Genomic DNA, 11432 nt, shown 5'->3' with positions numbered 1-11432 from the left:
AGAGACAGAGCAGCAGCAGCACAAGAGCGATAAGAGGATAATTCTTCACTGGAGGAAGGAAAAATGTAAACAATCAGAGGAACGCGATAAGGGGAGAGCAGGAGCTTACATCAGGCTGGGGCATATGTGAGAGAGAGAGAGAGAGAGAGAGAGAGAGAGAGAGAGAGCAAATCAGCATAGGCAGATCACAAAGACTTTGCATTCCATCACAGGTGGCTCGACCTTCATAATATTACAATTACTTACCATTCCCTTGTTATGAAATACTAAGAAAGGAATAGTAAAGCATAAATATAATTAAGTACAGAAACAGATAAATAAATAAATAAACAAATAAGCTCTCCTGCACCCGCCAGAACCTCCGACAATCAGCTATACAGGAAAATATTAATAACACTTACAGAAATGAGGGAAGATAATTTTATTGGCGCAGTATATGGTAGCAATAAGAATGAAGCTGCTAATCGTGAGTTATGAAGAATAACCTATTTCTGTTTAGGATGTATTATATCCATAGATAGAATGATAGACAGACAGATAGATAGACTGATAAATAGATGGATAATTAGAAATAGCCTAAATAACACATATATACATAAGTAGATAGATAGATATAGATGGACAGCCATACAGACTGACTGATAGATAAAAGGATGGATAATTTGTGCCTTTTCCATACACCTACGAGGCCTAAACCTAACTATTCTTATACAATCAGTTCCAAGAATTAAAGTCCACACGAATTCTCATCAGTCATTCTCAAGAACTCCACCCACTACATTCCCCCTTCGGCATGGGTAATATATTCATCCAATGTTATCATAAGCTGTGGCCTTCTATGCATGTGATCTAGCCGAAACCTTATGTGCTTATCTCATGTGGTTTTAAACATCTATTCAGGCGCTTTAAACAAGTATAAAAGCGTATTGTGTTTCGGTATTATATTTTCTGGGAAGAAATGCTTCGTCTTGTTTAAGGTTATTCTTTGCATCAGTTCACGTATTTCCTTCTTCGTCTTCTTATTCTTCTTCGTCTCCTCCTCCTCCTCCTCCTCCTCCTCCTCCTCTTCCTTCTTCTTCTTTTTCTTATTCTTCTTCTTGCTTTCTCTCTCTCTCTCTCTCTCTCTCTCTCTCTCTCTCTCCAACCACCGGTGATTGAGGAGAAAAGGGGGGGGGGGGAGGAGGAAGCACAGCGCATGAAAGATAAGAGGATAATTCTTCACTTGGGGAAAGAAAGTGAAAACATAGGACGATAATTCTTCACTTCAGGAAAGTGAAAACAAACAGACGACGGCGATAAGGAGACTGAGGAGCCTGCATTAGACGGGGACATGAGAGAGAGAGAGAGAGAGAGAGAGAGAGAGAGAGTGAGGGGACCCGGGAAGTACAAGTGATTTAACTAGTTTTTATGATAAGAGCGCCGCTGTTCAACCAAATTACTGCCAGAATCAAACCACAGGCCTTAGTTCTTTGCAAAATATATATTCTCTTTGTGTTGTCAAGTTCAAGATAGTTGTACGCGTGGAAATATACACAAGCAATAGGATATCCAAATTATACTTAACCCTTTGAGCCGATGTAAGGTCTGTCAGTTGAAAATAATTGTTTTTTGCTAGTTTGAAAAGATACCCGGCAGACCATTCCAGACAGCCATAGACAGCTAAGATTATTTCGACACTCTGAGCTGTAGGAGTGTCTCTCAGGAGCCTAGAAAAATTTAGTGCTACGTACAGATTGTAGAGTATTTTGCTTTTGAGGTCCCTTTATGCATGAAATATTAAGGAACTTTTTTAATGCAACCGCTGGTGTGAAGAAAAAAAAAGTATGTGATGCAGAGGAGAGATAAAGTGAGAAAGGAGAGAGGGTGTGTGGAAGAGAAGAAAGTAAGACAAGGGAGTGAGTGAGAGGAGACCGTGTGAGAGGGGAGAGTGAGTGGGAGTGAGTGAGTGTGAGAAACTGAGAAGAGAGCAGTGAGTGGGAATGAGTGAGTGAGAGAGAAAGAAGAGTGAGAGAGTGTGTGCGAGAGGATGGTTGGCGAGTACGAAAGGAGAGGAGGTGTATGAGAAAGTCCGTGGGTATGGAGATTGAAGAAGCTGGAGAGAAGAGTTAGTAAGGGGTAGAGGATAATAAGTGAATGGATTAGGAGAGTTAATGATTGAGAGTGGAGAATGAATAATTAGGAAATGAGAGTGAGTGGGAGAGGAGAATATGTTGGAGAGAAAAGTGAATATTGATGGGAGAAGAGTTTGTGAGAGGGAAGGGAGCAGAAATGAGAAGAAGAGTTGAGTGAGTGAGCGAGTGAGTGGGAGAGGAGAGGGGAGCTTGAGAGAGTAAGTGGGTGGAGAGTAAGAGTTACTCGGAGAGGAGAGAGAGTGAGTGGGGGAAGAAGAGGCAAACGGAACGAGATGCATCCAAGAGAGAATTTGATCCTTCCAGTGCCCACCACAATACTTTTATCCGTCCGTCCTGAGAGAGACATCCTCCTCTCTCTCTCTCTCTCTCTCTCTCTCTCTCTCTCTCTCTCTCTCTCATGTAGTCAAAGTAAGTACAGCAGAGTAGCAAGGCAATAAACTTAACGATATGTTTTCAGGATCAGTTTTAAGCGGGATGAATGATTTTACCCTTCATTCCGAGGGTGCATTTTGTATTTCGTTCTTGTTACATGTTCCTCCTGACGTTTTTATTCAGTTTACGATACGCTTTACGAACCGGAATGATCAGGTATGACCATTATTGACTCGATTAGTACGTGATGTCTTCTACGAGTTTATTAAAATCGATCATGGGTGGTAAGAGTATAACAAAAATGTCGTTCTTGTAATAAAGTGGTCAGTAATGATATGTGCAGGACAGCAGATATCACACAGTCAAAAGCATCATTATTCCCAGTACGACGATGACCTCTTGATTATTACATTCTTGTCCCTTCCAGACGAATTTATCCAACAGAAGAGTGACCTAGAAGTTTAGGAGTTAGATTCCTTTAAAGAGGTGCCGTCCTTAGATACATAAAATCGTCTGGAGGGAGCAAGAATATAAACAGTCTTCATCGCACTGAATGGCTTAATTCCACCACTTAAAGAATATTACTCATGTCGTTAAAAGAAAAACAAATGTCTGGCCGTCTCACTGATGACACAGCTGAAATCATCACTGGACTGAAGAGTTTATTCGATACAGGAAACTCATGCATATTAAATAAAATAGTTTGGCAAGAACAAAAATAGAAAATGAGGAAAAATGCCAGCCATTAGTAAAGTTTGGGGAACAACATTCATATGACGCGAGAATATGTCAAATTAATGTCAGAAATGCGGAAGGCTGTCGGAATCGCGTCAAGATTATCATTAAAGCAATTACCGCGCGTCATATTAACATCCAGTTTAATTCGATATGCAATTACTAGTGTCACTGAGGATGAGGTTATCAAGTGAAACAGAGTTAATAGTTCCTGATGGCTTACTAAATGGTGCCAAATTAATATGATAGCACTGGGATATTAGTTTGACACTTGGGTTTCTATAACTCATTCTTATCTAAGTAAAATCGCCTGATGTTTGTGGGAATATAATACTGAAGGGGGCTAAGGTGTTCTGTGTGAATACGTATTTTAGCAGCTATTGTAATGGAAAATTTTCTGTGGACGTAGGCGATCAAAATATCTCATTAACGCCTGATATGATTTGGCTCAAACTTGGCACCTCCATTGTGCGTGGGGATGAGAAGAGGAGTTTCAAGTTTGATAGAGATCGAACAAAGGTTAACTTCAAAATTTTGGTCCCTTGAACATTTCTGATCTTATTATAATATTTGCTGCTCCTTGATGGTTCCTATCTGTTAATGAGAAAGTGTCTGTATTCGGTGGTTTAGATATATTTCTTCTACCTCCATTTTTTTTTTTTTTCTAGCCAAGGAAAGATTTTCGAACGAGAAAGATGTCTTTGTAGAAAACGCCTTGTTCGAAAGTGCCTTCGTTTCTGGGCTATCCGGGTACTACATTCGAAGGATTTTGTTAGATGGTACTTATTACATATACAGTGTTCGGAAATTTATTGCTCAGACACGTTCCCCTCCTCTCTCTCTCTCTCTCTCTCTCTCTCACACACACACACACACACACACACACACACACACACACACACACACACACACACACACACACACACACACACACACACACACACACACACACACACACACACACACACACACACACACACACACACACACACACACACACACACACGTCCCCTATTATGTTACCATCGCCACACTCACATTCCAATAAAACCCGTCACATCCTTTATCCAGCCTATCTCCCTTTCCGTTTATCCTACCACAGCTATGACCCAGGCCCCAGATGGCACATTTCCTAACTTTCCAGAAGGATCAAATTTTCCCCTTTCATTGACCATCCAGCCATCCGCCAAACCGAAGGGTGTGGCCCAACTTCTCCATCCTTGTGCGAACATCAGGGAAATTTACCTATAAGGCGATAAACATGCCGGGTGGAAAATGTTAGGCTTACTCACAAGCTCCCTAAGATGGTTGGATAAGTGGAACGATCAGCCGGCTCTGTTGTTGCCGCTGGACAAAGAATAGATTTTTTTGGAATTTCTGTTTAATCTGACCCACAGTATGCATGTTGAACCTGTCTACTTTAACATCATTTTGTTCTTAGGTAACATTACATATATTGTGATGAATATGGACGATTAATACATATTTTATGTAAAACGAAGAATAAATAATCTAGTTGTCGTCTGTTTCTCAGATCGCTCGAACTGTCTATATAATTTATGCTCAGTAACTTCGTTACCACGTAGTATATAATACAGTTGAACTGTCCTGTTGAAAAACGATTTCTGTATAATGCCGGCGGAATTAGCGTGCAAAAACAAGCCAGTGCAAAAGGAACAGAACTTAGAGAAATTGTTATGCATAAACATTTTCTCATATAACTTCAGTTATTCTCGTGTTTACTTACCAGTCTTAATGGACTGACATTCTGACAGTACAGCTGTATTTTCCAAACATTTGTTTCATGAGTAATATTATACATGATATTAATTTTTATGAATGAAAATAAAACCTTACAAATTTAAAAATGAAAGGTAGGTAAAAGAAAAGAACTGCACCAAGTAAAGGGAGATGAGAAAGGATTACGGGAATGTTTTACCGTAGAGGCAGTTTTTATCCAGGTGTATCATACACTGTTCGATCGAGAAATATTCATAATACATTTCTTTCAGAAATGTAATATAAACAAAACTGGTTGAGTTTCCACGAGGATAGTTGAAAATATATAAAATGTTTATTCATTTGTTCTCTTGGTTGCTTGCAGAGTACTGTATATTGCGCACTGTTAAAAAAAAAAAAAAAATCAAATAATCCTTTCCAGATTATTATTGAGAAAAGATGGTGGAATATGAAATAAGGAGCACTCAGCAAGTGCAGCACCTGGGCCTATCAACATGTCTGAGGACCGATTATTTGACTTTACCCTGTGACCTTCATCTTAAACAATTACATTCAAAATCTAATTACTGCACTCTTGTTTAATCCTTAAAACTTACGTCATCTTTTATTCATGTAAGATCAGAAGTGTTTGAGTTGACTTTGCTCAGTGACCTTAATCGTTGACCCTTCCCTGTGATCTTGACCTTTGTCAGATTGCTCGAGAATTCGAACAACTTTACACTTTTTATAACCCAAACCATTCCACAAAATTTAGTCGACATCCAATAGAAACTGATTGAGTTAACCTTGCCATGTGACTTTGATCTTTGATCTTTTACTCCAAGAAAACAATAGTCATTCTCTTAAGTGTTCAACTCATATACCAGTTTTGATCCAAGTCAAAATAAAAACCACTAAAGTCATTATGTTCAAACATTGACCCACGGGACGAATTTTTATATTGTTCTGTGACCTTGTTCTTTGACTGATTTTTATCAAAGCTAAATTCCATTGCTTTTGCCATATTTTCAACCTTTGCACGAAGATTATTTCAAATCATAGTAATACTGTTTGAGCTAATCATGTCCTGAAACACTGGATTTTGATCTTTCCCTGTGGCCATGAACTTTGACCTGTCACTGTTACCCTAGATTTTGACCTTTCCCTGTGGCCCTGAACTTTGATCTGTCCCTTTGACCCTGGGCTTTGACCTGTCCCTGTGACCATGACATTTGACTGTTTTAAAAGTTCAGTTGCTTGACGGAATATTGAGCCTTACTTTAAACAATCTTAGCTGATATATAAAGTGAACAAGTTTCTGAAGCGGTTGATTATTAGGCTATCATAAGCCATTTTCCTTAGTCATATTTTTGATGTTATTATTAACTCTTGCTTTGGATTGTGAACTATTTGGTAGCTGCATGAAATAAGATAAAAGTGTGAACAATTAGTCTAACATACAACTTGGGTTCAGGAAAGGATGTTAAGATATTCTCACGGGAAATTGGGTGAGGAGGCAGTCATTCCTGAGCATCTTGAGAAGGGAATTTGTGGAAATTATATGAATATTAATGAGTACTGTTGCGCCTCATGAATTAACACTTGCAGGCTCCGGGGACTCACTACCAGCTGAGTCAAATCGTCAAGCTAGAAAACAGTACAATAGTTACTCCAACCACTGAGAAGGTTAAGGATGATTATATTAACACACTGAGTTTTCTATGCACACTGTCAGTAGAATAAAACAGTATGAAATTAGTTGGCCTATAATACTGCAGATGCTACTTTGAAAAGATTAGAAAAATAAGAGTTAATGGCAACGATATTAGCATTCTCAGCCTCTTGTGATTCACTCGTAAACAAATGAAAGTGAATGGCGTTAGGCAAACTAAAATACTCTGGAAGACCCGACCATGAGATAATTAAGGTATTCTCAGGGGAAATACAGTGAGATTCTCTCCTGGGCAGGCGATGAGGGAAGGGTGAGGGTAATTATGTGAATGCCGAGGATGCATTCTAGCGCACCGTATATTAAGACAATCATTAATGTTGTTACAGATGCCTCTTCATTAGCAGGTACAGTTACAAAGGACCATTATTACGAGACTCCTGCATTAAATTAGGGTGAGAGTTGCTAGTTCGTTTATCATTATCAGAGTTTATTATTACTAGATTCCTATATTTAATCAGGGTATGAATAATCCCTATCAACCATTTAACGACGACAGGTATCTCAGTGCCTTTATTCATGTCGCCGCCCGACGATTTTACTCAGCTTAGGGATGGCTTGTCGTTGCCTAGTGGTTGAAAAGACCCTACTCACCCTTTGAAGACGACTTGCATCTTGGCTGTTTCATTCTTGCTACTCCCAGACGACATTATAAAGCTTAGGGGCGGCCTCATCACGTGGTCATAATCTTCCTCTAGACTTGGTGATTGTAAACTCTGTACATATATTCCCTTCAGTCATTATCTGTACCATGTCCCTATTGAATGTAATTAGTAAGATATCTATCTATCTATCTATCTATCGATAGATAGATAGATAGATAGATAGGTAGATAGATAGATAGATAAATAGATAGATAGATAGATATACAGTACACATGACACAGAGAGAGAGAGAGCATATAGGCTACCCTTAAGGTTTCCTTTAGATTAATCTTCCGATATGGCAATGAATTTAGGAAATTAACTGTACTGGAGAAATGAGAAAAATCATCAGTATAAGTGGAAGGAGATTAACAGCTTACACGTGGCGGTTTATTTGTTGAGTGGGGTGACGTGAGCAACACAGAAGTAACAATACTTTAACCAAATACTGTACAGCCTTAAATGGAATGACCTGCAACAGATAGGAGACAAGACGTTACATGTATCTAGGGGTCAAGACGTCAGCAGTATAGGTAAAAGGACGCTAGGGATTTATAAATTATGTTAGCAATATATACCCTAGACACTGGCATTATATAAGTGGCATGACGTTAGCAATGTACTGATGACGTTACTATTACATACCGTAGACATTAGCAAAACGGAAGCAATATGTAGATGATGTTAGCAAAGTACAGATGGCAAGAAGTTAATGATAATATATGACAAGATGTTTGCAACAAGAAACGCAAGCAATATATAGATAATTTTTAGTAATATACAGTATATGGGACAAGACATTAGCAATATCCAGACACTAAAAATATATAGATGATGTAACGTGATATACTGTTACCGTTAACAGTGAAAACAGAAGGTAGCAATAAGTTAGAAACATATGCGACAAATCATTAGTAAAATGTAACTGGATAAATGTCAGTAGTATGTAGATGACGATGGAAAGATGTAGACGGAAAGATATTAAAATACTTATATCTTAGCTAGCAAAGAAGTTAGCTATATTTATATCGGTGACGAGGCGTAAAAATCCCTTCGGGATGATGATAATGATGGCCTACAATATACTAATTATAGTGTCTTTTTGAGAGCAACAGCGCGCATATACACACACACACACACACAAACACACACACACACACACACACACACACACACACACACACACACACACACACACACACACACACACACACACACACACACACACACACACACACTCGAGGAGAAAAATAAAGAAGTAAAGAAGTAAGAAGAATAGGAAAATTGTATAGAACGAAAGAGAAAAGAGAGGGACTACGCTTGTACGAACAAGTAATGAGAATAAAAGAAGAATCAAGTAAGATGTCATGGAAGGAGATGGTGATGGGAGTGAAGGCTCGAGGGAGTCAAAGATTCACTTGGAGAAATGGTGTGGAGAGAGATATGAGAGATGTAGAAGGAGGACGGGGGAAAAGAACGCGGAAGACATACGACGATGGAGATATTCAAGAGCCACCGACCCTGACAATTCAATTAGACAAAGTGAAATAAGAAGACCTGGGAGATGTTCAGACTGGACCGAAACTGGTGGATATTGAAAATAAACTCAATTATTATATGTGGGTAAAATTTTTAATGTAAGCAGTTTAAGGCACCGTCAAATATTAGGACACAACATTCAGTTCAAGGCACTGTGAAAGCAGGACACAACATTTATGGTCCTTCCAATATATCCAGATCGTTTAGGCGCTGTCCCTCACGGGACTTCCCCTACGTGCGACGTTGCCACAGTTTCTACTGGGCCAATTATTGGATTAGAGACAAGGGTTAACCCTCACTCCCAGCTCTCTCTCTCTCTGCATATAAAATCAACATTTTATGGAGATTTATTTCTATAAAAAGTCTATACGGTTTTATGAATTATTAGAATTTGAGGAAAAGCCTCCTGACTTTGTCTGTCTGTCTGTCTGTCTGTCCCTCTGCATAAAAAATCTACAGTTTATGGTGATTTATTTCTATAAAAAGTCTATACAGTTTTATGAATTATTATAGTTTGTTCTGGTGACTTTTGTGTAATGCAGGTTTGATTGAAGGAAGAGCAAATTCGTCTGACTGTTACTTCACTCACGTTGGTGGCCTTTTCTGTTCGAGCAACAGCTTTTGAGGGATTATTTATAGGTCCCCTGTTTGCCTTCTTCTAAAAAATACTTGTTTACGCTGTAAATAAGTTCTTTTTCTCGACTGTGGAGCAGGCAAGGGCGAGTAGTAGGGGTAGGAGCTTATCTTTTAATGGCGGTCAGAGAAAGTGACCTGCAGATTGACACCTGACCTACCGTCACTGACTCACCTACAAGCGCGACAACGTTGGAAAGCATCGTAGCCAAGTGTTGAGGTACTTATAAAAAGTCATTGTTATTATTAAAAACAACAGGCATTTTCTTACAGTATATAGCCATATTAGAGAATTTTATATATATATATATATATATATATATATATATATATATATATATATATATATATATATATATATATATATATATATATATATATACTGTAAATAAGTTTCATTTAGAAGTGGTAAATAGCTGACATGAGACATAGAGGCGTGTTTTAGTACAGATTCGGCAACGTCGCTCGAAGGGGAACTCCCGTGAAGGACAACACCCAAACGATATGGATAAATTGGAAGGACCCATAGACAATACATTGTAGGATCAAAACATAATATTCAATTCACGGAACTGTGAAATCAATGCGCAATAATCAGTAACTTATTTAGCGGTAGTAAATTCTTGAAGTTAGCATGACCTGACAAATTTACTGACGCATCTGTTAATTGTTTATAGATGTACTTAAGTGTTGCCTCGACAAAATTCACACCCCCTACTCAGTGACACTCTCTCCTACGATATGTTACCTTGCCTCGACAAAATTCAAACCCCCTACTCAGTGACACTCTCTCCTACGATATGTTACCCAGCCTATAATCTCCATTCTCTCCATCCAGTATCCCATTCTACTTTTTTTCATTTCATGGCAACAATGCCTCTTTCAGTCTCTGAGCATTCCTTTACTTTCTATTTGTCTCTATGCATTCTTTTACTTTCTATTTGTCCTTATGCATTCTATTTCTATTTTTCTCTGTGCATTCTTTCACTTTTTTTTTCTACTTGGCCAAACTACTTTAAAGTATCTGTCTTGATTTTACCCACATCATTCACCACATCCCTGTTCATTTGTTCTTCCATCTTTCCACTTCACTCCAAGGTGAATTGTCGAGAGAGAGAGAGAGAGAGAGAGAGAGAGAGAGAGAGAGAGAGAGAGATAGAGATATAGATATAGATATATAGATATAGATATATATATATATATATATATATATATATATATATATATATATATATATATAAATATATATATATATATATGTGTATATATATATATATATATATATGTAATTTTCGTGAGAATTGATTTATATTTGTAGTTTCCTTCCTTCTGAAGCTAGAGACTTCATCAACCCTTCAAGTATAAGCCGTGTAAATATCTAATAAGAGAAAAAATAAATTATAAAACGATGTCATCGTATGGAAGGGGCTAAGGGAAAAAACGCTTTTTCTAAGAACTGACGATAATGCTCAACGACCTCTGTGAGGAAATGAACAAAGTTCATAATAAAGGCATGAAGACGCACACACGCCGAAGAAAAGTTGGTTCCGATATGATAATGTAATAAGCCTTCATCCCGTCTCCTTCTCCTGCGTCACAATGCTGTTCGGAAAGGAAAATTTCTGGAACATCCTGGTGTTGTTTTGTTTCTTATATTTATTACTTCCGGGTCAAAACGCTACATAGATGCAGTTCAGGACGAAAATACTTTTCCACATTTTAACCGAACAATTACAACCTTTAGATGATAATATTGTTAACATATACAGTATATGGGGGGTTCCTTAAAGCGCATCACTGGTTTCCGAAAGTTATTGTTCAGTTTTTCATTGTTTATCGTATTGTGTACATGTTCATAATTGTAAAGTTTTCCCTACAAACATGTGGCTGTGTGTCAGAGTAGTTATATAATCTTTATGTAGAATTATG

The sequence above is a fragment of the Coenobita brevimanus genome, chromosome 80 (assembly GCF_032717465.1).
Source record: "Coenobita brevimanus isolate Jiangsu-jjx chromosome 80, ASM3271746v2, whole genome shotgun sequence".
NCBI lineage: Eukaryota > Metazoa > Arthropoda > Malacostraca > Decapoda > Coenobitidae > Coenobita > Coenobita brevimanus.
Note: the sequence above shows the minus strand (reverse complement) of the source record.